The sequence below is a fragment of the Parambassis ranga genome, chromosome 2, assembly GCF_900634625.1.
Source record: "Parambassis ranga chromosome 2, fParRan2.1, whole genome shotgun sequence".
Lineage (NCBI taxonomy): Eukaryota > Metazoa > Chordata > Actinopteri > Ambassidae > Parambassis > Parambassis ranga.
In genome coordinates, this window is record NC_041023.1 from 20,538,824 (window position 1) to 20,565,230 (window position 26,407).

Consider the following 26,407-nt stretch of genomic DNA (forward strand, 5'->3'; position numbering starts at 1 on the left):
ATGAGTCTCGCCTTTGTACAATGTTCAATTCACTGTGCAAAATCACAGTCAAATTGATCTTCGCTGTAATTGGGTCCTAAATGCCCTAACTAAAAGCTTAAAGGGCTGTATGATTATTTCCATCTTGTTTGATTTGTGTCAAGATTTTCTTTCTTTGCAAACATGAAAGAATTATTGACCCTCATCTTCCACTGTCATCTGCACATGAAAAAAGATCAGGCTAACACTGGTTAAAGTACGTTGGCAGTAACATTTGAATTTTGGTCTGTATTAATCCAGTACAATACACTTGAAGGTGTTCACTATGTGACCAAAAGTAAATGGGACAATGCAATTATACAGCCTGGTATTAGCAAAAGGCACATAAATAACATGGATTTATGTGTTAATTCTCCACATCTGTAGCATTTCACACCATTTGTTTCCAGTCTTTTGCATCAGTGCAGAAGAGTTTGCTTTAGTTGAGTTTAGTTTACTTTAAAAGTGTGTTTAATAATACCGAGCTCCTACCCCTTTTTTTTTTTCTTAAAGCCTTGACCATTTTCATTCCTAAACCCTACTGCAAATGAAAACATGACCTAACTTAAAGAGAAAATTTGACCGTTAGCGACATTTAAAGCAACAGTGTCAAGGAGTTCGCAAATCCCAGTGTTGTACGAACACCAACATCATCAGCATACCTCCTTACATGGAATTTGTTTGTTTTTTTCATTCCATAATTGGGTCATATGTCAGGTGATGTTGGCTAGTAGTTCACCAATATCTAATTTTGATCCGAAACAGCATTAATAAGGCTTAAAATGTGCATCAGTGCACATGATACACCATTAAAATAACACTCTGATAGCTTAAAATGTCACTGAACAAGAAATGTCATTATATGTATGAAATGGCATGGTTGAACTTAAGTAAACGCTTGGTCTGTGTTTAGTCCTAAGAGTCAGTTGTAAAATTGTAGGCTACTAGATCTGCTGCTGCTGATTGTTTGCAATGACATTCGATGGACAAACCAGTAGATAATGTCCCAGTTTCAGTTGTGGCAGCTTTAGAGCCTGTAATGAGAATGTAGATGATGTTTGTCAGCTTCCTGTTCAAACATTAGAGAAATAATCTTCTAGTTTGGTGTGGAAGAAGAACATTCCTGCCATGACCTCAGTACTAGCCAATGCCTGGCCTCATCACCCTTTGTCAGACTTTACACATGTTTAATTGCCTGGACACGAAAGCAAAACACCATATAATTATGTCTATACAATGTGTCACTTGGTTACAAACCCATTAGGAATTGACCCTTCAACTGTAAGACATTTAATCTGTGCACTAAAGAGAATTATTTATCTCCAAATAAATGAGGGTTTATGTTAGTAAATCCACATTTGTCAAATCACACAATCTCACATTTTAAAAAGAACACTAACTAAACACTGATGAACTTAATGGCTTTAGGGTATCACAGTGAGAGTAAACACATCATGGTCAGAAGTCACAGTTATATAGTACGTTTAATGACTTGAGTGTTGCAGGATCAGTGCAATTATATTAAATGGTAATGGTCCTTCCTGGCAGAGATCTGGAGACTTGTTTTTTTCCTGGCTAAGAAATGATGATAGCAGGGTCACAGCACACTGACCCCATCACAGAAACAGCTTGTTTATTCTAATTAGAGACACTGAGTACCATACACATCCTTTAATAACAGAGCAATGTAAACCAGTGGCAAGGACTGGAGGCCAGAGATTAAATTAGTTGAAAATAATGTCCACAAAGTAGATCAAAAAAGAAAAACATACTTTTTTAAAAGGAGGTTCATGGACTTCATATAGAGAAGTAGTGTTTTTCACACTGCATGGTACTTTGACACATGTTCATTATGAGTGAGGTCTTGAAGATTCTCAGTCATCCAGGTCATTTTCATTCAGAAGGTTGAAGCAAGGCATCTAGACTTGTAGAGTTTTCTCGAGACGTTTTGCTCATTTTAGCAGATTTGTCAGTGTGTTTGGTGAGGAAACATGGTTTATATGTGGTGGAGGACCTCAGTGGGTGGGTCTGTGTGACACTTACAAACAATAGCACTAAATGTCTCAATACTTACCTGTGTTGGTCTGGCTGTCTGTGTCTGGTGTGTCTAACGACTGGCTAACAACTATGCGACTACATGAGGGGGACTGGTGGACAGCACATGTGACTTGGAGTGAATCTTCCTGGGAATGGATGGAATCACTACATTGTATGTGGTAGAAAGATGATGTCTAAGTCCACCACCTCTGTTAAGGGAAGGTTTTCCAGCTTAATAGATGACTTCCTGACCCTTCTTTCAAACCACCTGCCCTCTCTGTCTAAAATGTGAACATTGTTGTCCTCAAAGGAGTGTCCTTTCTCTTTGAGGTGAAGGTGAACAGCTGAGTCTTGTCCTGTGGAGGTGGCTCTCCTGTGTTGTGCCATTCTTCTGTGGATTGGTTGTTTAGTTTCTCCAATGTACAGATCAGAGCATTTCTCACTACACTGGACTGCTTGTTTTTGTGGCTTTGACAAGTGCCCAGTTGGGATTAGCCACAAGTTAGCAAGGCCTTCCTGATGTGATGTTGCCCCCCTTTCTTCCCCTCTGAGCTGGTAGGTTTGTGCTCTCTGTTGCAGGGTTATGATGACTCCCAGCTTATGTTTCAGTGGGTGGTAGGAATCAAACAGGTTTCCCTGTACACCTCCACATTGAGGCTCCTGTGTGTCCTCTGTGTGGACTGTGCAGTCCAAAAAGGCCAGATTGCTGTCCCTGGTGTCCCGAGTGAGCTTGATGTTGTTGTCCACTGCTGTCTTATGAGTGAGACTTCTTTTTTTTTTAAAGTTAGGTGCAATTCACACACCCCATCTCCCCCCTGCAGGTGTTGTTTCCCTTTGTGGTGCTGGGAACGTGGCTGTTAATTAACTGGCTGCTGATCGCACACTTGTAGTTCCCTGTCAACACCTCCTTTACAGGAATAATCTAAGTGGTCTGGGATGTTGCAAGTTCACACTTCTGTGTACATGTGTGAGCAGTTGTATATTTGTATGCACTTGTGTGGATGTGTGAGTGAAAGAAAGAAGCACTGCACAGTACAGCTACAAGATGAGGCGCTGGGGAGAAGTAATTCCTCCTGAATTTGTCTGCTATATCAAGTTCATACATTTAAATCTGGGCATCTAGTTTTGACTACAGAATACTACTCATTTATATTATTTGATTCTTGGGTTTAGCTCATCTGTCCAAGTTGAAGATTTGTCTCTACACAATAGATTCTAATTGCTTTGTTGAGGATTATTTATAATCATATAACTAAGCCTCATCTACGGCTTAGACTCTACAAGCAAGTTGAAAAGGTTCGGGCATCAGGCTAGGATGGTCAGGTTGAGATGCCCCCTGGGTGCCTCCCCAGTGAGGTGTTTGAGGATGTCAACTGAGAGGAAGCCTTGGGGCAGATCCAGGACATGCTGGAGGGATTATATCTCTCAGCTGGAGCGATCTGGATATTTCACTGGATGAGCTGGGGGAGGTTACAGGAGAGAAGGAGGTCTGGGCTTTCCTGCTTAGGCTGCTGCCCTCGTGACCTTCCTGCAGATAAGTAGAAGAGAATGGATGGCTAAAAAAAAAGTCATTGATGACATTATATTTTTAAAATGCAGGAATGTGCGTCACTCACCTGGCTTTTGAAAGCAGCCTCAAGTGGCTATTTGTGAAACTGCATTTTTTTGTTTACATGGTTCATGACTTGGAGACTCACCAATGGCAATATGCTAGCAGCTCATCTAGCTGCAATACTGTCTTTGAAAGTACCAAAAAAAGAACAATCCGTCTGTTTTTTTAGAGGATTGAAGTAATAATTCCTCCATCTGTTTAAGGCATTAAAATAATGCCTTAATGTTTTTATTTCTAAGTTTTGTAGGATGGAGATTGGAAAAAATAAAGAAAAGCACATTTATCTAGCATGGGTTGTGTGTTGTTGTGAAGAATGACCACAGAGCTCTTCTGAGAGGGAGCGGTGTGTCTAAATAAAATATAAGTCTATATCTAGAGTCTGTACTATTAGTGAATATGGTGCTCTTGATGACCACTTGTAGTAAAGCAAAAAAACACTGTAGTGCATATAAAATCAGATGTGTGTGGATGAACAATTTGCCTTGCATTCATTATATATAAGAACAGCAGACACTGCTGGCTGTTTCTCCTGTGTACATCATAGTAGAAAAAGAGTTTCCATCCAGTGGTGGTCTGTGTCAAATATGATGGCATCCTCAGCGAGTTGCTCACACTGACGCTTTAGTTCCATGTAAGAATTGTTTGAAATGCTTGTGTGCTTGGGTGGAGCCCTAAAGGTAGCAGCTCAGAAAAAAAAATCAGTGAAGTTCAGTCATCAGAGAGGGGATGGATGTGAGGAGACAGCTGGAGTGATGCAAACACACACGCATGCACACACGAGGGTCCTCTGGGATTGTGCATGCACTGTGTGCCAGGTAGGACAAACACACACAATTCACGCATGCGCGGTAACATACATATCCACAAACAAACCCCTCAGGCTGACATGCATGCACAGAGCCAGGACTAATTCAGCTGGGGATGAACGAAGATTGAGCCAATAAACACAGCGACAGAGCACGCAGAGGGCCGAATGGATCTATAGTTTGCTCACATACACTTTGACACACAACTAGATCTAAGTGTTAAATCAAAGCTGTTGATATCAGATATGTCCAGGTATCCAACAAACCTCTGTCATCATTATCCAAACAAGTAAAACGCCATTGGTTTTCCTTTCTTCCCACTTCAAATGAATGATTTCCAATTGGTTTAATCTGTTCCCAACAGAGATCCCATTCCCCCTTTTTTCCTCTTCCAAGCTGAAAAATGTCCACACAGCCCTCTGAATTCCCACATTTCTAGATGAGGTTAACTCAGGATAAGCACATGTAGGACACATCTCATAACACTTCTAACACACCATGATGCCAGCAAGCAAGTATTGAGTTTCCTTCAGCATTCTCAATCAAACTGTCCAAACCATATCGTGCATCAGTGACTGGGGCAAGTGATGTTTGGCTTTTCTGGGGGAATTAGGGGAGGGGGGGGGCTTTCACCCTATTTATGCTCCGTCTCACAGACATGCTTCACCTCTGAGCTGCAGAAACCAAAAACTAGCTGCTTCATCTTACCTGCTGCAACATTTTCAAATCTTAACTCCAAAACTAGTGGATGTTATTAAGCTTCAAACAGAATATCAGTCTCAAAAAGCTTGGGAAAAACTCCTGGAAAGTGAGTGTACTTGCATGAACCAGGAAAGTTTCTTCGTGTCATAAAAGATCAGACTTGAAAACACTACACTGGCCATGCAGGCTGGAAGATTATTGATGATGATGTCAGAAGATAATTTCACCAAAATAACAGTGAGCACACCATGATGATTGTCTGCTCGGAAATAAACAACCAGACTCTCAGCTGCACTGAGTGAGACAGATTGAGCACTTGGATTTCTAGGTTGTCTCTGCCAACACTATGTTGTCTCTGATATTATGCAAAATCATCAGATGTACACTACCCTGCATTTTTATTTAATTTTTGAGAAGACCACATTTAGTCACATTTTATTACAACCTGTTGTATGAATGTTTATGTGCCATAAAATAATGCACATGTGCCTGTTGTATTTATACAAAGTCTCAGTATTTCTGCAAAAAGTAAGAAAATCTTCACTGTTTAAAGAAGAAGCCTAACTCAATTATACCTAACCATTTAAGTGATGCTATCATACTGAAAGGTTGGTTCATCAGCTGTTTGTAAAGTTTACACTCACGTTGTAGACACACCAATCACTTGACATACATGTTACTGAAAGGTTGGTAGATTGAGATTTCCTCTCTCTACTGAATGTGAAATCCTACTGCCCACTCTGACAGCAGCACTGCTTTTCCAAAAAGTCTTCTTATGCCTTAATAACATAATGTTATTTTTCACATTTTATCGACAACTTCCTGCTACCTTGCTGTGTGCGTACTTGTTTATTCGATATAAACATGTGTCAGAAAGCGTGGACAATTTCTTTTGAAACTGTTTTGAATGCTCAGTTGTATTAAGCTGTTAGCTGAAGGTCTGTAGACTCCACTTTGACCCTAATGTCACCTTTTATCAAATCATATTTTACAAATTTCCAGGGCATTTAAGTAACACATTAACATTTGGTTAAGTTAACAAACTGCAGCAACACACACACACAATCTTTGGGTCGTATGACAACATTTGTTCTGTCTTATTTTCAGAAACTTTTCATCTTTATTCATGAACTGCGTTCTTTGTGAAGCACTTAAAACCTCATGTCCTGAGAGCACTTCATGAATAAATTTCACTTTAGTTAACACGCATTTTGAGTTTTATAACTGCGCTAACCTTTTGTCTTTCTGTTACCCCTTTCATACATAAGGCTGTGGCAAGAGTCCAGTAGTACAAATCTCCCCAGCATTCCTCTTCCAGTTTCTTCTTCCATAACCTTGTGAAATCTGGGTGTTGTTGGATGACACAAAGTTTTTTTCTACCATAGAAAGTGTTCAGAAAAAAAAGAAAAAAAATTGCAAGTTGGCAATAAAGCAGCAGTCTTTGGACAGAAGATTGTTGATATAGGTGCATTTATCTTGCTAAATTTCCTCTTCATTGAAGAACAGGAGAAGCTTTGACACTGCTATGTCATTTCAATCCATATAAATCACTTTGAAGAATGCTATTTAAACTGTTGAAAGTGTATAATCTCCATTAGCAGCCCAGAGGGGGCAGTGTGTTGCTGTTGTGTGTGTGGGGGGGGAGTTGAGCCCCAGGTCAGGGGGGAAACTGCAATATTTATCCCCTCTTACATCACCTTCCCTCCTGACAAAGTGCACTGAGCGCTTCAGGGGCATACTAATTCGCCTGATGTGTATTAGCTCCCCATATCTGCCATTCAACACAATGACAGTAATTTGGCAGAGAGGTGAAAATAGAACTAGACCCAATTGCAGCCATTCAGTCAGCAAAGGAGCGGATATTTAGCTCAAAATCTGAAGACACATAGAGGCACTAGAAAGCTTTTGTTATGGATATTTACATGTCGGTCTGTGGGTTATTTAAAGCAAGGTTAAACAGTTGGTAATATGAATACACAGCATGTTTTTCAATGAGCATTAGGAGATCCGGGGGGGGGGGGGGGTATTTTGTGTCACAAAAACAGACACACAATTTTTGTGACAAGAGAAACTTTTTTTTTTCTTCTTTTTCTTCAGTTTCTATGCCGGCAAGTGTCTTATTCAGCATTTTAATTTCAAACATGTTTGTTTCTAGTGCAGAGTCGAATTCCCACACATCATTGAAATTCACCCTTGAAAGCAAATAGTTCAAGGAAACATCTGAGGTCCACAGAGAAATGTCTTACTTACAGACTACCCTTCATTTGAAGAGGCGGCATCTGACTCAGAAAACACCCCATCATCAGGGTCGCTCCGTGTAAAGCCCAGACGGGATTCAGCCACCTCTCTTAGACTTTTTGTCATGCCTTCAGTAGTGGCTATTACAAACCTGATTTATTCTGCACGCCGCTGTGAACACGCCCATCTGTGAGCTGCCTGTATAACTGATTCATGCAAAAGATCAATTTCCATCTGATGGTTTTATTTGTCTGTTGCAAGAAGTGTTGCAAGAAATGTGAAATGAGATCTCATTTTCCGCATGGATCCATCATGTGCTACATGTGTTGGCATGATAGAGTGTCGTTATTGTACATCAGGCGTCTAATTTTAGCTATGTCTCTCTGCTGAAATTCGAAATTGCATCTTCAGCTTCACTGCATGATATCTCGCCTCCAAACACAGACATATTTTGTTATTTGTTTAGTGTTGTCATTTGAAATGAAATATTCATTGCGTTGTACTGTATATGGAGCTATTTATGCATGAGCGAATGAGAACTAGGCAAACAAACTTAAGAAAAAAACAGTCCAAGGAAAGATACATCATTCAAGTCCTATTTTCTGCTATCTTAGTGTATTAGCATCCTTCAAATGCAGGCTGTATCTCTTTTGTCTGCTGTCTGACTCCCTCTCTCCTCTTCAGTGCCAACTCAGAGCCCACATGCAACACTAAGGAAAAAAAAATAAAACCAAGATGTCTGGTTTATTTTCACTCTCAGAAAAATGACAGATAAAAAAAAATAGAGACAGAGAGAAAACATTCTAGGCAGCAACGACAGCTTTGAAACCTTTGAGAGAGCCCACTGCAACCAATCTCGGCTTCACAGGCGTGCGGCGGTGCACTGTGGGAAGTCAGGGTGGCGCACTGTGTTTCAGGGGGGGAGAGCAGAGGAGAATGAGAGAAAATGGCAGCAAATGAAGTTGGCGGGCTGTGGAGTATTGTTCCCCTCATGCTCGCAGTAATGAACAGGCCTTCGAAACAGACTGGGGAAATTGGTCCCCGGTGGGTCCCCGAGCCCTCTCTCATCTGTCAGGTGTGCTTGCCGCACATTGGAAACACATACACACAACAGTGGATCAAGATTGCCTGCACGTATTGTAAGGTGGTGCTGAAGGTGTTGTACAGTATCTGTGTATGTCCAGTGCATCGCCACATTCAATTTTACTCTCATACTATTCTTGTCATTTTGCTCCAGATGGAGATAGATGATGGTACACAGGATCAGCTATTAGGATGTTCAAAGCTAACCTTCCGTGATGCCTCTTGCCACTTTATTTTGTACAGTGCACATCTAAACATCGCTGTTTATTGATGGTTTAACGCTCATCCAGGAATAGCAATAAGGAAATCTGCACACCAGCCCTCATAAAAATCAGGTATAGCTTCTTGTTTACGAAGGACTTGATTTAACTGGACAAAATGAGTTTATGAATAACTAATGCCATCTTAAATCCTCTTCTGTTTTATCTGTTTATTTGTGCTGGAGCAGAAAATAAATTATTAATGCAATGGCTGCTCTAATATATATTATGCAGTGGTAGTATTTAATATGTTCTCTGCTCGTTTAACGTCTTAAGGCCTCACTCTTTAAGGAAATGATCTGTATATTCCACTCTGTCATTAGGGACCAGTGAGCAGCCGATATACTGAATCTAGCGGGCGTACTTGTCCATTTCCATGCTGTGCTAGCTCAATAAAAGGTTAAATGGATGTTTGATCTGCTAACGCAGCATGCTAACCTTGAACACAGATGGAGATGGTAACTAACATAATATTATGATTGTGTGGTAAAGCTTTGGAAAAGCTGTCAATGTTGAATGCTTAAACGAAAGGTTCACACATTTTTCAAGTCTGAATTAAAACCTGTTCATACGGGCTGTTAAAAGATCCTCTCTTAATGTGATGAAGGGAAAAAAAATTACAGTACTCGATCTGAAGTTAATGAGGCTTCAGCAGACTGAACTAATCAGATCAAGTGGATAACTTTTAAAGTTACAACCTTTTAAGTGCAAAATTGACATTTCCCCAAACTGTATTTACAGTATGTGCTGAGCTGCAGAAGAGGAACAATAATAGAAGGAAGAAATGTTGTACTAATAACACATGATGTATTTTAACACAGAGGCAAGACCGAGATTTTTGTTCCATAGACTTTATGAAATCCTTTATGAAATCCAATATGCTTGCATGTCACAGTTTAGAGCAACATGTTTCTGTGTCCTGCACTAAATTTACTAGACAAATGTGCATGTGCTAATTTTTGGTATTTTTTGCAAAAAAATAATCAGGCAGATGCATCAAAAGTCAGCTTAGTGTTTTGGCATTAGCTACTAACTGCGGCTGGTAAAACTCCCATATCAAAAGTGAAACCTTAACGTTCAAGCCACTTTGCTTCAGGGGTTAACAAATAGTCAGTTTTACACATCTTAATGAGTGTTTTTTCCCCCTCTAACCATTTAGAGCAGGGTCCTTTGACACACAGTAAACATAAATTCTTCATGCTGCATGTTTCTGCCAGTTTTTCTTTCTTCATTCCCCCCCAGGCTGCTACAAAAGTGCTTATTCCTGACAGAATTTATTTAAACTTTAATTGTGGCCAGCCTTTGGAGGATGGCTCTGAGTCACAGATAAATGCAAAGGTTCTATTAATACATTGTGGCTCCTGTGTTATTATTCCTGTTGGTCCATTATATTTTATTCATGAGTTCTACTGTACTGCTGAGCGAGAGCGGGGATTTCAGCCTCCGTTTGAGAATGACCATGACGACAGGGAAGGGATAAAACCCAGATCTCAGAGCCATTTTATCTCTATGGAGCTGCCATCCTTTGGCCCGTTTAGAGCAAGTGAAGGAGAGAGAGGGGAAAAAGCTTTAATAAGGTGATCATTAGGGAAAGGAGCTCTTCAGAGATTTGCAAAACCATGTTTCTTAATGTATCGAGAGGGACTTTCAGTAATTCCTGATCTGATTGCAGTAATTAAATTGCATAGTGGAGGAGAGAGAGCTTGGCCTTCATTTTTTTGCACTATAACATCTGCCCTTCTCTTCACCACAGCAAGAACTAAGAGTCATGGGACTTCATTACAAGCAAGGCCAGGGCCTAATGTCTAAAATTATAAGATAGGTTTTCACTGTAAAAATACATTGCCCTCTTGTCCTCTATTATTATTGCAAAATGATGAGCACAGTCCAGCACATGGTGTTCAGTTTATATCTGTCTTTTTCTATTCCTCAACCTCTCTCTTTATCCTTCTTCTTTTCCCTCATTTGGCCTCTTCCTTTCTGACTGACTCAGCCTCACATCAATCGCACCAATGTTTATTGTCAATGAAATATTTAGTATGAGGCCTGTGTGCGCAGATTGCAGATTTAATCTCTGCCTGAAACAAAGCATGAATTGTGTCTGTGTGTGTGTCTTGACTGATTCAGATTCTAGAAGGTAAGGATCTGTCTGTATGCTATTTCTGTGATTGGGCTTGGATATTACAGGTTCACATCTCAAGGTTCATCTGAGATTTGACGCGGTTGTCAACATGTGAATAAACATGCCTGGAGGTGCTAGTGTGTGGGTTATGGATACTGATGAGGTGAACCTGTGCAGTGTGGAAATACAAAACACATAGAACTATTTATTAACTGTTTATACACAAAGTATTTATAGGAAGGTTTTAATACCAACCAACCAACAAACCAAGAGACTGAAACAACTCCCTAAGCAACAGTTAAGAGCTTAGAGTTTAAACTGATGAAAGTGCTAAGTACAGTATATTCATGGAGACGTGCTTACAGAGAGCATATAAATAAAAGGGCATTCATTCATCAAGAGCCTGCTTGTGACACTTTAGGAGGAACCAAAAGCCTCATATTAGAAATTGGAGAGTATTGAAGTGGTAACAAGAACACATGGCTGGGGAGTCGGTAAGCAATTTAGTAGCCAAGTTTAATTAGAGTGCTGTTGCGGATGCGTTGCACTGCAATCTGGTTAGAAGGCTCTGAGTTCTAAAATTTAAAAAGGTTAACTATGGCGCTGCTGCAAAAATCTGAGGTAGATATATCATGTGTGCCACAGATAAGGTTAGAGACTACGTATGATTTGTTTGTTAGCAAATTGATGATGTGACAGCTGAGTAAAATGCAGAAAAAATCCAGATAGAAAACTGGAGGATGCACAGAATCAAGGCTGGCAGAGTGAAAACTCAGATAATTAAGAGCAGTCGAGAAATCCGAAGCACTCAAAACAACTTAAACGCCCTCAGATTTAGAAAATTACAGTCATTTCATACTATTATTATCACCACTACCCCAATGCATCATTTAAGACATTTGTGGTATTTAGAAGCAGGTAAAACTATATTTTTTTTGGCATCTTTAACAGTCAGTGAGTGGACCTGTCCACATTAACATCCAAGTGATCAAAGATTTACAAAAACATTTCAAACTTCAGCAGCAGCTGAAAATTGCAATAATGGCCACGCAGAAGAAGAAGATGGTAGCAAAGTGTTTTCAGGTAGCCATTTCCTCAGTTAACAATGGAATTAAGAAATGACAGGTAACGGGAAAGGTAGAAGTCAGGCTGCGGCCAGGTAAATACTTTTAAGAAAAAAGGACGTTTAAAAAGTACTGTTCTTCTCCAGAAATGCATCATCTTTCTTCTTTTTGGAAATCAGGTTGTTTTTGCAGTATTGGCTGTGTTATGAAAAGCTTTGTTCAGCTTGAAATGTTGGCTACTCTTGGTGATGTTGTTGGTCCCTTTGCTGGCATGTCCATATTTTTTGGCCATGAGCTTATTATTTGTTAAACTATTGTTCTTCACTTTATGGAGATGAAAAGTTTCCTGAAAGAATCCCTAACATGGATCGTCACAGCTCCTTTATCTGAACAATTACAACGGTTATGGATTAAAACTAGCGTGGGTAAATAACCCAACTAAACCTTCTGAATAAACAAAGAGTATTTTTTTTGCACCCTTGACATGACATCGGACGCCATGTCTGTCCACAAAAACAAACAAACAAACAAAAACAGCTGAGAAAATGATAATGGACAGAAAGAACACACACCGAGCTGCAATTGAAAATAAACTGCAGGGGACAGTGCGATACGCAGAGATGCAGAGAGTAGGAGGAGAAAGATCACTTGGCTGTAAGCAGGCCCGTAAAATGGTAGAAAGGACAGGGTGAATAAGCCAAAGTGTTTTTAAACAGGTTTGACACAGGAGCTGCAGGCCATCTACTCACTGTACAGCTCAGTAAGCTGCCCTAATGACACCCCACCTACCCACATATACACACCCTCTGATGGCACTTCTCACATCTCTTCCTCCCTTAAGGCCACTGTATGTTTGCTGTAAGAGTAGACTTCCCGCAGGATGGTGCAGACAAAAGACATTTTTACTATCAATAGTATAGTTCCTCAGGTTCAAAGCATATGCTTACAAAAAAAGAAAACAATTTGGTTCTTTGTATTGCCAGGTTTTGCAAATTGCACACTGTATACAATTAAAAGCAGTGCTGGTAGTCTATGTCCTATCCAATGATGTGCTCTCTGTATTGATTTTAAGGTAATTATTCCCTTTAGGATACATATGTGCAAACAAATTCCTGATTTCTAGTGCCCTAATCTTAAAGAATCACGCACAGAACACTGTTTAGTGTGTATTTAATTAGCTTGTAGTAGGAATGTTACTGACTGCACAAACAGAAGCACAAGACTAAAACCTAAATCCAAAGCATGTAATAGGTGGTTTCATTTAGCAGTGTATAAACTGCATGCAGCAAAAGTATTTTGTTAGGTTTAGGCACCATTACAGACAACATGTCACAACATGAAAATCAACCTTTTCTTCCATTTTTCTTGCTACCAAGAAATGGTGACAGTTTTTCATGTACCGTAGTTATCCTCAGATCCCGAGCAGCATAGCTACATGACCAGCAGTTGTTTCAGTCACTGTAAAGATTTAAAACAGCACTGACTCTTTCTGACAGGTGTGTTAAGTTTGCCTTCTGTGGTGTCCACTGCTGCAAATCCTAGCACATTTCATCACAAATTTTATTGCCCCTACTTGTTAAACGACTGAAGATCAAGGGTTATTTGAGTTAAAAAGAAATGTCACAGCATTTTTCACCTGCTTTCAAAACCATTCTTTCAGCCACTCAGCCTGTCAATCCCCCCATACGTTGCTGCCAATAATGCGGATCACCTCCCGCATGGCTGAAGCAGCTTAATGGTATGCTGAATGTCTGGAACGGCAGTTTTGCTCAGTGATTTTTTTTTTTTTTTTTAGGCTTATTCTAGCACACTTTCTCCCTCTCCAGCTTACACTTGCTCACTTAAACTCTTAAGGACAACCTCCATCACACTGACATTGGCAATGACACTGATGCGACAACTAGGCCACTGCTTTGACACATTGAGAGCAAGAGTGGTGGTGGTGGTGGGGAGATGCGTAATTATTTCTCTTAATTTGTGCCACATCATTAGTTTGGATCAGCTGATAATTTTACATTAGCATCGTTAGAAATGATTGACTTTGACTGTTCTGACCTAAACCTTGTATATATAAAAAAATAAAAGAACAAATGAGGCCGGATATCATTTTTGAATGCAGCTGGAGATGAACTCATTTTAACAGCTGCCCTATGGAGGAGAGGGAAAACATGTGCTTTTCTAGCAGGGGCAGTTATGAAGATTGATCAGTCAGTTTGCAGTGACTGAACCGTATCTCCTCCTGAAAAATTGTCTCAAAGCATGTGGTCTTAAAATAAATATAGCCTGTGAGCTGTGTGCCTCTGCAGCTTTGTGCACAGGTGTGTTTTTTGTGTTTTGTTTTTGTATGTATTTACTCCCCTGATGTGCTTTTGCATGCAAGCACAGGTGTGTTCTTTTTTTTGTGTTAAGCTCACATGTCGTACATGGGCATTGTCTGTATCCAGGAGCTGTCCTCGCTGTCAGGTATTTATAAATCTCGACAGTGGAAGACAGATCACCAGGCCTCAAGCTGCCACACATCCATCCTTCCAAGGGCTTCCAAAGACAGCCTTCAACATGCATTACTCACTCCCATGCTGCTACAAACCAAATTTTCAGCTGCTTTCCTTTGGTTTTTTTCTTCTTCTTGTCTGCTGTGTTGGGGGGGGGGGTGCACCAGCAGGAAGCATGGGTGTGGTGATGTCTGCAGAGTCGTGTGCATCTTCAGAGGCACAACTTTGTTCTCTTTGAATTCGTGCTCTCCCTCATGCCATTTTGAATGACGCTGTCCCCTGCGTACAGTGCTTGCAGTTTCCTGCGGTGCACTGTCTGCCACCTCGAGTTGGTCTCGCCTGTGTTTGTTTGCATATTTGTGTACGCCTAACAGCATGTGATGATGTCTGTGAGCGTCTGTTTATGTGTGGTTTGGGGGGAAAATTGCCTTCAGAAGAAATGGGCCCAAGCTGGCTTTACTGCTCAGCAAAACTAAACATACAAACAGAAACACATGTTTCTTTGTCAAAAAAGTAATTATTCCAAGCACAAGTGTGAGTGAGTCACTCTCAGAGGTTGAAATGCTTATTTCAGTGCTAATCTGTTATGAAGGTTCATCCTCTTGGCACCATGAATGTCCAGTTTTATACCTTTTTTATAATACCATTAAAAAAAAAAAGAAATAAAAAATGGCTGGTACCAGAGGATCTCTGAAGTCTGTAGGATACCAGACACATTGCACTCTTGAAATACCTCCTTAGTCCCAGTCTCCCCAGACTAACCATACCAAAATCAAAAATTAGTAGCAACAAATTCCAACTGTGGTGTCTCCTTGCATTGCCTGTGTCTAAGGCAAAAAAGTATTCTTAATTACACTGCAAAAAACTGCTGCATGTGTATACATACATACAATGCACACCAACAGGCGGCAGTAGTTTGCATTTGTCATTTATAAACAGTCACAACAAATTGGACTGTAGATTTGTTGTTCTTCAGTTTCTCAATTCCAGAAAAAATTGTGTGACTGTGTTGTTTCCCTGGTTTTGTTACTTGTGTCTGTTATTGTGGCCAAAAATCCTGCCAGGCGCCCAGCTAGTGGCACACTGCAAAAACTAGGGCCACGGTCGCTCACCAAGGGCCCTACTGGCTGTCAGCCGACCATCAGCTTGCTGTTTCATGGCTATAAAATCCTGGGAATCCAACCAGAGTCTTCAAATAGACTTGGAAAAAAGAAAACTTAGTTTAGCCCGTCTGATTCTCTAACTGTTTGATATGGCAAAAGTTGAGTTTTCACCATTTCTGATTGTCCAGTGCATGCACACTGCTGGGTGGCAACAGCCTGGAGAAATTAGCAGGATTCTGGAGGGTTGCCGGTTCAAATTTTTAGACCAGTCAGTAAAATAAATGACTAATGCGCTCTATGCTCACTGAGTAATAACCATAGAAATCATATGTCGAAATGGCCTTAAGCAAGGTGCTTAATCCCTGACTGCCTCAGAAAAGCTGCTTAGTAGCAGGAGACAGGAGATGACTGGTTTCTCCAAGAAGCTGTTAGATGTGATGTGTGTAACTCTTTAAATCTTGCAGTGGAATTAAGTGGAAAAAAACTGGGGCATTTATCAATGCTTTTTGGTTATTTAAAACAAAAATATAGTTTGGAGATGGTATATTACCAAATTTTATTAATTAGGATGCTGCTGTATGTGTGTGTGTATATATTTTTTTTTTAAAAAAAAGAAAGAAAGTGTCTGAACACTGAGTATCCTTGACATACACTTCAAAACTGAGTTGCATAAAATATTCCTGTGTCTGCAAAGGTTTGCAGTTTGTGACCATGACTTTTTGTCTGACTGAAACGTCTTTATGAAGTCTGAGGCTGACTTTCAGACAGAAGATACCTCCTTTTTATGACTGTCAGTGAATTTCTTTCCTTTGTGTCAGTGGTTTAAAGTTTTGTTTCGTCTAACTGAAAATGAGTTTGTAGGGTTTAAGCTTACCAACACCTGCTTAAAGAAATTATTATTTTTTTTATAGTATTTTAAAAGTGATGATGGCTAAATAGACAGGCACATTTCTTGAAGTTACCCTTATAGGCCCTGTTATTCTGTATATTCGTTTTTTTTCCTCTTAGTGTACACAAATGTATACACATGATCCTTTTGTGTAACAATAATTGTTAAATGTGACTTTTGTGACTCTTTAACTCACTTTCCTAAAATAAAAAACTTCTACGGCTGAATGAGTGGAAATCATAGCAAGAGAAAAAATAGTTTTTGTTAGCATAATCCTAGCAGTGTGAATCGTATTTATTTATAAGGCAGAATTTCACGCTGCTTCTTTTGGGATTCAGGAGTGTGTTACACTAAGTCCTCAGAGATGCATATAGAATTTTATATTGCCAAAAAAGCCAAGAGTTGTATTATCAGTGGAGACCACGGTTGTATGCTTTCACGCTCAAACATCGACACAGTACTCTCTGATACACCATCATTTTAACTGACCGCAAGTGGAGTTTTTCAACCTGTATGATGGATTGTTTCCTTTATCCTCGAGTGGTTTTGGACCTTTATTTTTGGGTCTGCTCTACAAAAAGGAATAGCCACTAGGGACAACACTGCCTCCTCTAATCCACAAAGTTCTAAATCTCCAGTATGATTCCAGTCTCAAAGAACAATGCACCCTGGAGCTTAGGGAGAACTGAAAGAGATATATAGAGATGGGGGATGAGAGAAATGGGAATAGAGAACTACTGAGGGGAGTTGAGAAAGTGAACTGAATCCTTTGTGAATGCAGAATACGGTGTTATGAGATGGCATATTAAGGTTCAGTGGATGGGCTTTTTGGCCCAGAAGAAGTATTTTGCTACAGTGCTACTTGTACAAAAGCCCTTTTTTATTCCATTGATGATGAATTGCATCAGTAGGTTTTTTGTTTTTTTTTTTCTGCTGGCGTATCTGGACGCTATGGTCCTTATCAATAACAATCATAGTTTGCTGTTTTGTGGTTTGGTCCTTATCAATAACAATCATAGTTTGCTGTTTTGTGGTTTGGAAAGTAGAGATGCTAATAGAAACAGAGGCAGAAGCATCTGAAAGGCCAGTATTTAAAGAACAGATGGAGCACAACGACAGCATTACACTGAAGTTGGCATTAGGCTCCTATGGAAAAGAACAGGAATCCCTTTAAACCCACCATGCTGCCTGGATCAAGGAAGAACTGCTAAACTCCCTGTGGGTTCATCGAACAAGAACGGAAGATAAAAATAGGCCTCTTTTCTTCTGACAAGGAAAAATGTCCTGGGTTCAAATGAACCTCCACTGAAAAGTCTTCCCTCCAGGCACTGTTGGTATAGATGCGGTGGGAAAACTTTAAGACTAAAAACTGTGTCCTTGACTCTTTATTTCTCTGCTTCTTCTTTTTAAACCACTGCATTTCATTTTGAAAAAAAACACCTGATCTCATTTTTTCCCTAGACCCCACTACGATTATTTTATTTGTAGTATTTGGTTCTGTTTACTTCAGTACTTTATTAAATGAATGATTTTTTTTCAAAGCAAAAGCCAGCCACCTTTCTCTAGAGGGGGTCACTCCTGTTTTGTTCTTTCTAGTGCGGTTTTTGTTTGGATTTCTTGGCCTGACATTAATTCATTTTTTTATGAAGCATTGGACATTGCAGCTACAATCTAGGGCAGGGGAAGTCAAAAGCAACATGCCAAAAAAGCAGAGGTCTAAAAACAAACTGATCAGACTCACATCATCGGAGGCTTTCTTTCACATGTTCACATACAAAGGCTCTTCCTCTTCTGCCAATACTGCCAAATCCACCTTTATAATATGGTGTAAATAGTGGTACATCTTTGAAGCATTGATATTTCATCACAAGGGTGAAAGGGTCACTAGAACTTGGTTTTCTTCATAGTTCAAGCTATCTATGTGTCTGAATTGACAAACAACCAGTATGAGACTGTTTCCAGTTGGATTTTGTCAATACTGATTTCCGTTTAGAACACCACCCATCACATGATCACAGCCACCAAACAGTAGCTGGATACAGTAAATACACCTCATGTTTTTAACTATAATGTAGCATCATCTTATTTAGTAATGAACACGGCAGACTGTGGCTGCACTCAAAGCGGTTCATTACTCCCAGGAGATCATGACTTTATTATTGCCTATCACGTCACAGTAAATGTGTGATATATGTGCTTCCAATATAACATAGTGAAGTGTAAAGTAGCATTAATTTGGTTCATTTTGTGTCAGAGATTGCAACCAGTGAAGCAGGGGGACTGTGTTAAACCGAGCTGCATATGGGTCTGTGGCGTTGTAAAGAGCTGTTGAAGCATTTGTATAAATTATTCAATCTTAATCCTCATTTTGAAATACAACAAACCATCCATGTTTGCAGTAGGTCTTGCGAGTGATGCGGTTTGAGAGCAAGAATGGGGTAGTGATGCCATTATAATGTTCTCGCAGGAGCTTTTTCAGCATCTGCAACCGCATTGAGTGATGAAAATGCTTTCAGCTGACAAATCCATTCATTCCTTAAACAGGAGGGAATGTGCAGCGGCAGTAGTAAACCTGACGGTAATTTAAATGTGAATGAAGCTAGCTAGCAGCTCATAAACAACTGGCTGTGCATATCAGGCCTGTTTTGTCCAGCTCATATTGGTGTGTGAACCTGGGAGTGAATTCCAGTAGATCTGCTGTGTGTTTGTTTTTTTTTTTATCTCTGAGTGTGCTTGAGTCATTGTTTAGGACTTCATAGCGCTTCATGAATGCACCTCGGCTATGAATAGTGGGGATTCTTTACTTAAACATGCCCCCTTTTGGCCCCTAAAATGCACGAGCCTATTTCCCCATAATGGCTCTACCATGTAGCGAGGTCCCGTGGGAGCCTCGTTGCGCTTGCCTCGTTCTGCTTTACTAACCCCACCCTCCTCCTCCTCCTCCTCTTCCTCCTTCCTCACAGAAGTGTGAAGGGAGTGAGTGTGCCATACAGTGCTATGATGAGTGAACACTGATGAGGGACAGTTATTATGCAGAGCTTATTATTTTCTCCCTGCAGTGGGTTGGGGGATTGTCACTAGTGGCCGCAGCTATTCATTAATGCTATGAAATATGACCCGGCCCATGGTGTGTGTGTGTGTATTTTGCTTACAGGGCCAATGCATCAGATCAACACTGGAGTAAATGAAACAACATATTTTTTATTCAGATAAATATACGTACCTCAAGGCTTCAGTCTCTCTATGTGACCACTGACTGTATCTCTGATTTTGTTCATCATATTTGTCCCTGAAGCGTCTTCCACATCATTCTTTGCTCACTGTAATACGTTGCTCTTGCATTTATCCTAAACATGTCATATTATGATCAAAAAATAGATTATAATGAGTTTGCTGGCAATGCTCCTGACCCCTGTATAAATGGAAGTCCATCATCATTTCTTTATGATCTTGTGGTTAGCAACATCTCGCTAGATAGTACATGATGTAACAAGTCAAACCAGCCTTATCCCTTTCCTCAAGATGATGTAAGATGAAAAGCTTCAACAGAGGTCCCTAAGCCTAGGAGTGGAGGTAAATTACGTTGATGTTGTCACTGTCAGGCAGAAAATCAAAAGAAGTGGAAGTGGCGATTGGTGTTACTGCCGGGTGGGGGAACACGTGTCTTTAGTATCCAAGCTTGTTGTACATTTACATGGATTTTAATGTAATTTCATCAGGGGGCTACAAGCTAACCTCATTTGCAGGAAGACAGTGGCATTTATTTAATGAAAATCTGTAAGATTGCCACTTTAAGTTAACATTTAATTGGTCACAGTTAATAATGGGCTGTGTCACATTTAAGTCTGACACTACTTTAGAGCAAGCATCGAGTGCTAAGCTGTTTTTTCCCCCCCTTTCTTTCTGGTGCTGATGATTTTTTTTCTATAAGCTGCAGATACATTTTCTTGTCACTTTCTTTGTGATTTATAATAGTTAATTGAGGAAATCTATATTCTGTTCCATCGTTTTTGTGTCCATGCCCTCCCAGCATGCTCCGAGCAACATGGCCCCTAACCGTCTCAACCACCCTGCTCTCATCACCTTTCCCCCTACCATTTATTTATTTATTTCTCTGGAAAAGCCCACCTCCGTCTCCAAACGTTATCCATCCCCCATAGCTTCCATTACACTGGCCTCCGAGCCATCACCTTCAGCCTCCGCCCCCAGTCCCTAGCCACGACCTGCAGGCCCTCCTATCTGACATGATCTTTACAGTGATTAATGCATAAGGGAGGTGGAGACCTGCTGCTGGCTCATCTCTGAGACCAATCTCATATCTCCACCTCGATGTGGGGCTCAACTTGACAGGAAGCACTGCTATTTTAGTGTCCTTTTTATTGCTGTTTTTACATCTGTGTTGCAGTAATCTGCTGCATGTCACAGCAAGAGTGTTTTGAATTATGGGAATCCACCTCGCATGGTGTCACATCTCTGGCATATTTTCAGTGGTGATAAAAGCATCACAGGATTTTTGAATTTGGAAAGTTTGTTCAGTGCTCCATTTACCTAATTTTGTCACTTGAATCATTTAGCACAGGCATTATATATAGACTTAAACACAGACATATTTGAAATAAAACATGCATTCAGCCTCAGTTTGAGCTTATATATGCTATCTGTGGGGATTCCTCTGCAGATCTGAGAAACTGTTCATCGCTGCAGTCTCTCAGTCATAATACCTTTCACAGGGCTTTGTATGAAAGGCATTGGTGGCCATTTTTTATGTGGTTGCTAAGGTAACAGGTTGAATCAGGATGTGCTTGTATATTTGTGTGTGTGCTGTCCACTGCTTGCCTGCACAGCTGTAACAGCATGATTATTTGAGGGTTTCCCAATGGCTCAAAACCTCTTGAAAGGGCACAGGCAGTATAATTTGTTCAAACAGTAAACCAATTGAATGAGATGCTCGATGACTGAGTGTGTTTGGATTATAAGGATAATGATCATGCTGACAGATAAGGGCTTCCTAAAACCAGTTAAGGACTATCAACCGCAGTCATGTACCTTCCTTTCCTCTGATTCCTGTAAACATGCCCTACATACGTGATCTCTTAAAACCATAACAGTGTTTTAAATTCACAAGAAAAACAACATGACTAAACGTATCATTTCCTAGTACTGCAGGACTTGTCACCCTATTTATTGTAGTCTATGACACCTTTCCAAAAATGCCTGTTGGCCATGATAGGCTTTAATTGGTGAGCCAGTGATTTTCTGTAGTTGGACCATTGATTTTTTTTTGCATAGTTATTTGTTGATGAATACAAAGCCGGTGGCAGTCTATTGATCAAGGTTTCAGAGGCGGCATTGAGAAGAGATGGGGCAAAATGAAGAGCAGGGATTAATCTTTTAATCCAAAATTGCAGACCAATATATCACAAGCCTGGTCTCTCCCTGTGTGGCAGTACATGTTTAACATAAATAAGGTTTTAGGGATGAGGAAAAATAATTTACATTTAATTATTATTTTTTTTATCATCTGGAAGAAACTATTTTTCAACATTATTGTACCTTGTACCTGTAACAATTGAAGAAAACCATAAAACTTATTTCAAGTGCTATCTTCAAATGAAAGAAAACAGCAATCCACTGAGATTGCCTATTGTTGCTAGCTGCAAAGGCTATATAAGGGGTATATTTAATGCTTTTAAAATGTTGCTTTTCGTTGTGTTCAGAGTTGGTAGAAATGGTAAAGCAGCCTTGAGGGCTTTTTCAAATGTATTGTTAAAATGAGAGGTCAGACGATATTTGTTGTTGAGTTTGCGGAAGGCAGTTTTCTTGACACTGAAAATAAATCATGACTTTAAAGGAAGAGTTTCACATTTTTAAATGGACGCATGTTCGCTATTGTCTTGGTAAGAATACATGTATGCCACTTAGTTCAGTAAACATTTCGCTTAGCATATAGACTAGAAACACTTGGAAATTGGGAATGTTATTTTCCTAGCTAATGTACTGACGAGCAAATTTAACATGCACTTGTGCACAATCACTAGAGAGAACTAGTTCCTATTTTATGATGTGGTATTGACCTAATCATTTAACTTTAAACAAGCATTAAATTTACATATTTCACAAACTGTTGGACTATTCCTTTGATGTAAGCTTTTGGCTGATTCTTTTGCCTTGAACCTGAAATGATGTCTTGTTGTGAGAAGTGGTCCATCAATCACAGTATGTTTAAATATTTTAAAGCAGTGTGTCACACGTGTTGGTAATTCACATTTTGTTTATGTAATTCAAAGCCTTTTTCAGAGCAGGGTGTTTGATGTTTTGGTATCACAGGCACAAAGCATATCTTTTTTAAATCTTGAAGGTCGTACCTGACATCTTAACAGCAGTAAAAGGTCACTTCATGCTCGTTCTTTTGAGGGAGTTGGTATTTATCGGTTTGTGTTGCCTCGCTTCAGATCAATCCGTAGCCAGATTAGCTTTGTTTAACAAGGTTTCTGAGGCTGACTTTGACACATCTCCCTTGCTCTGCAGAAAATGTATCACATTGAAGAGAGCCAGCACAATCCCACTCAATCCCCCCTTCCATGCTAGCACCAATGACAAAGGCTCTAAATGGATTAGTGTAGGTGATTATTGCTATTGTCACCAGTCAATAGCTTTTGGGCGCATGTTGTGTGGCGTCACCCAAGAGTGTATGGTGTCTGTGTGTGTATGTGTAAGAGTGTGGTTAGACTTCCATGTTAACACCTAATGAAAACAGCATTATTGTAAGAGATTTGAAGGCATTGTCCCTGTCTGACGGTGTAAAAAAACGAGAAAAGAGGCGCACAGGAAGAGCGGACAGTTATACAGTGACAAGGGTAACCAGGACAGGGCGGGAAGCAGTGCGAGGTGAGAACAATTCACACCACAAACAGCATTAGAGACACTCCCAGCAGAGAGTGAAGGAAATTGCCCAGAATGAAGATGGACCATAAGGGTAAAGTGGTGACGGCGGCACTAACAGGAAAGGCGGGGAGGAGTACACTCTACACAATGTCTTGGCCACTGAATAGTCAGCCAGGAGGGATGGCTGTTGGACAGGATACGAGAGGCAGCACAGGGAGATGGGTAAAAAGATGCAGGCAGGGAGATGGACACTAGGAAGGAGAGAGAGACAGATGGATCGAGGTGTGAGGGAGGCAGCAGGATATCGACAGGGGAGGAATTGTGTTTCAGGAGCTCACTGCCAGAAATATGTTTCCATCATGCAGATAGAGGGAGAGGAGAGGAGAGAGGGAACGAGAGGAGAGAGGAGAGCAGCAGCCAAAGCAATGTATTACAGGATAGCAAAGGGTTAGGGAGTCAACTATAAATAGTAAGACCCCTAAGGTCATGATTTTATATGGGGTTTTATGTGCAAAAACAGAGAGTTTTTGGTGTGTGTGAGGTCAGATGAAGTGCTTATACATGACTTTCAAAAGAGAAGACAGGCATGCACTGTGTGGAATTATTTTTGTAGATACATATAAGCCATGTAGTGCAGAATGTGTTTGCTGGTGGGGCTCTGAATGCTATTGAAAATCTAATTTGGTCCTTGATTTCAAAGGAGCAGCACATACTACATCCCCAAACCTTCAAGATATGGCTCCTATAAGCCATATCTCACTGTCACACACACACCCCTTTACACACTGTTTTTTTATGGTACAGAATACTTAACTGTTTTTACTCCCTTAGAGGACCGAATGCAATGAGCATCAGGGGGCACTCCTGTGCTGAGGACTCCTTTTCGCATCAGTTTTCAAGCCAGTGCTGCTTATCTGCTTAATTAAAAAACATCATGCCAAGTTGAGAAGTTTACAGGGAACTACAAGTGAAAGCCAAGTCTGTTGGGGGTACCAGGCATCACAGTGGGCAAGATCAAAAACAACAACAAAAACACAGCCTCGTCCCCACTCCTCGTTTTAAATGCGAAACTCTCCAGAGTGGGTGAGCTGTGAGTACACGGCATTACAATATGTTCTTCCCACCCATGCTGATATTTAGCCAAGTAGTCATAACATGCTTCAAGAAAACACAACTATGACGAATGAGATTTAAAAGAGTTTTCCACTCAATGTTTTAAACTACAAAGACGAGCATTCCCGGTTTAGTCTCATATAACACCATGCTGTTTCTGTTTAAAGCAGCTGTGCATGGCTCTTCCATCACATTTGCTGTTTGATGAGTAAAGTAACATGCAAGTGCTGCAAAATGACAAAAACCAACAAGTGTACCCACTGTGTATAATGAAGAACATATTAGTTTGCCAATACGACTCCTTGACTAGCTACAGCAAACGCGCCTATGAGTTAGCTAATACATTATTAACAACCTAGACTATGGAGCTCACAGATAAGTATAGACCTATGATGTCATAGGTTAGCACTGTTGCAGGAGGAACCCTTAGGCCAGGAGTAGCAGAATTAGCATTTCTATTTCAGCTACTTATACACTTTGGCATTTAGTGTAGAGAAGATTAAGTAGAGTGCTGAAAAGAGGTGCTTATAAGGCGGATGAAAACAGCCAAACTGAGCCAAAACAATGAACTTGAAGAACCTAAAACAGTATATCTCCTGTTATACAGTTGAGTGGAATTGCAGATAACAGATGTTGTCATTCTTGTATTGTCACTACCGCTGACATATTCATTGATACATGTATCATTTAATATAAAAATGATTGGTGCACTAAGATTTACCCATTACTGACACATGGGTTGTTAATTTTCTACAGCACATCTAAAGAAATGTGTTTTGCTGCTGGCCAAGGTCAAACGATTTCAGTTTTTGATTAAGTAGAGTTGGCCAGAGAATCTTTGACAGAAGCCAATAACATAACACCGCCGGTGTGTAGCACTGAAATGTTACGGCTACATCTAAAAATCACTAGCTCAAAAAGGTCACCATCAAGGTCAGTTAATCCGTGTTTTGTATTTTGCCTTTAGAGGTCACGGAGAATGATCCCATAAATCGCTTGAGTGCTTTATTGGCTGCTGGAGGACGCACGCTCTTTCACCATCACTCATAAAAACTGAACAAAATAATGTATTTGGAGCCTTTCCTGTTTAAATGAAGTGCATGAGATGAGGTGAATGTCACTAAAAGTCATTATCTGCTCTGCTACTGTGTCACACCCAAAGGGCCTAAGTTGCGTCCTCTTCTATGGAAATGTGATTTATTTTAATTTTGGTCTGTTGATCATTTTGAATGAACAGGTATAATCTTTTCTAAATCTTATTATGGTCCAAAAAGTCTTCCGATATGAACTCAGAACAGCTGAGAAAAGATGAAAAATATGCCCGTCTCTGCCTTGAGGACGTCATTCTCAAAGGCAGTATGAGCTGTGAGGTTTGAGAAACCATGTGCAAGTTACCATGAAGACAATTTCATACTTCCAGCTATGTTTTTCTCTGCCAGTCTAGAGAGGTTGGCTCAAAAGTCTTTGGCGCATTCTGTTTCTAATGAGTTCACAGGCACAAATGGTTAGTGGGAAAACAATTCTGGCAATTTTATGAGTCACAATGTTTATCAGCTTCATTCTTTCTGTTTTCCACTATTTCTTGGTTCATGTTTGCTCCCTTTCGCATGCCTCCTTTTTTTGTACATTTCTCCACTGTGGACTGCACAGTCTACAAACAGCAATCCTTCGGTGGAGCCTGTTAGAGTTGGTTCAAACCTTCAGCAGGAAGGTTTTTGAGGGCAGCACAAATCTCGTCCCATTTCTTTTGGGTGGTAATTCCACTGCAACTCCTCAAACAATATTTCAAAAAGGCAATGTACAAAAGAACAATTCACTTTGAAACTGTTTTGAAACTTTGCTGTTGTATTTTGTGAAATTGCATTTTTCAGATTAGTCAAACAAACAAGTGTGACGAAATTCTTGGTTCACCTATGGTACGCATTTCTGCTCATAGTAACTACTGTGGTTTTCTTCGGTTTATCACATAGCAAAACGAGTGTG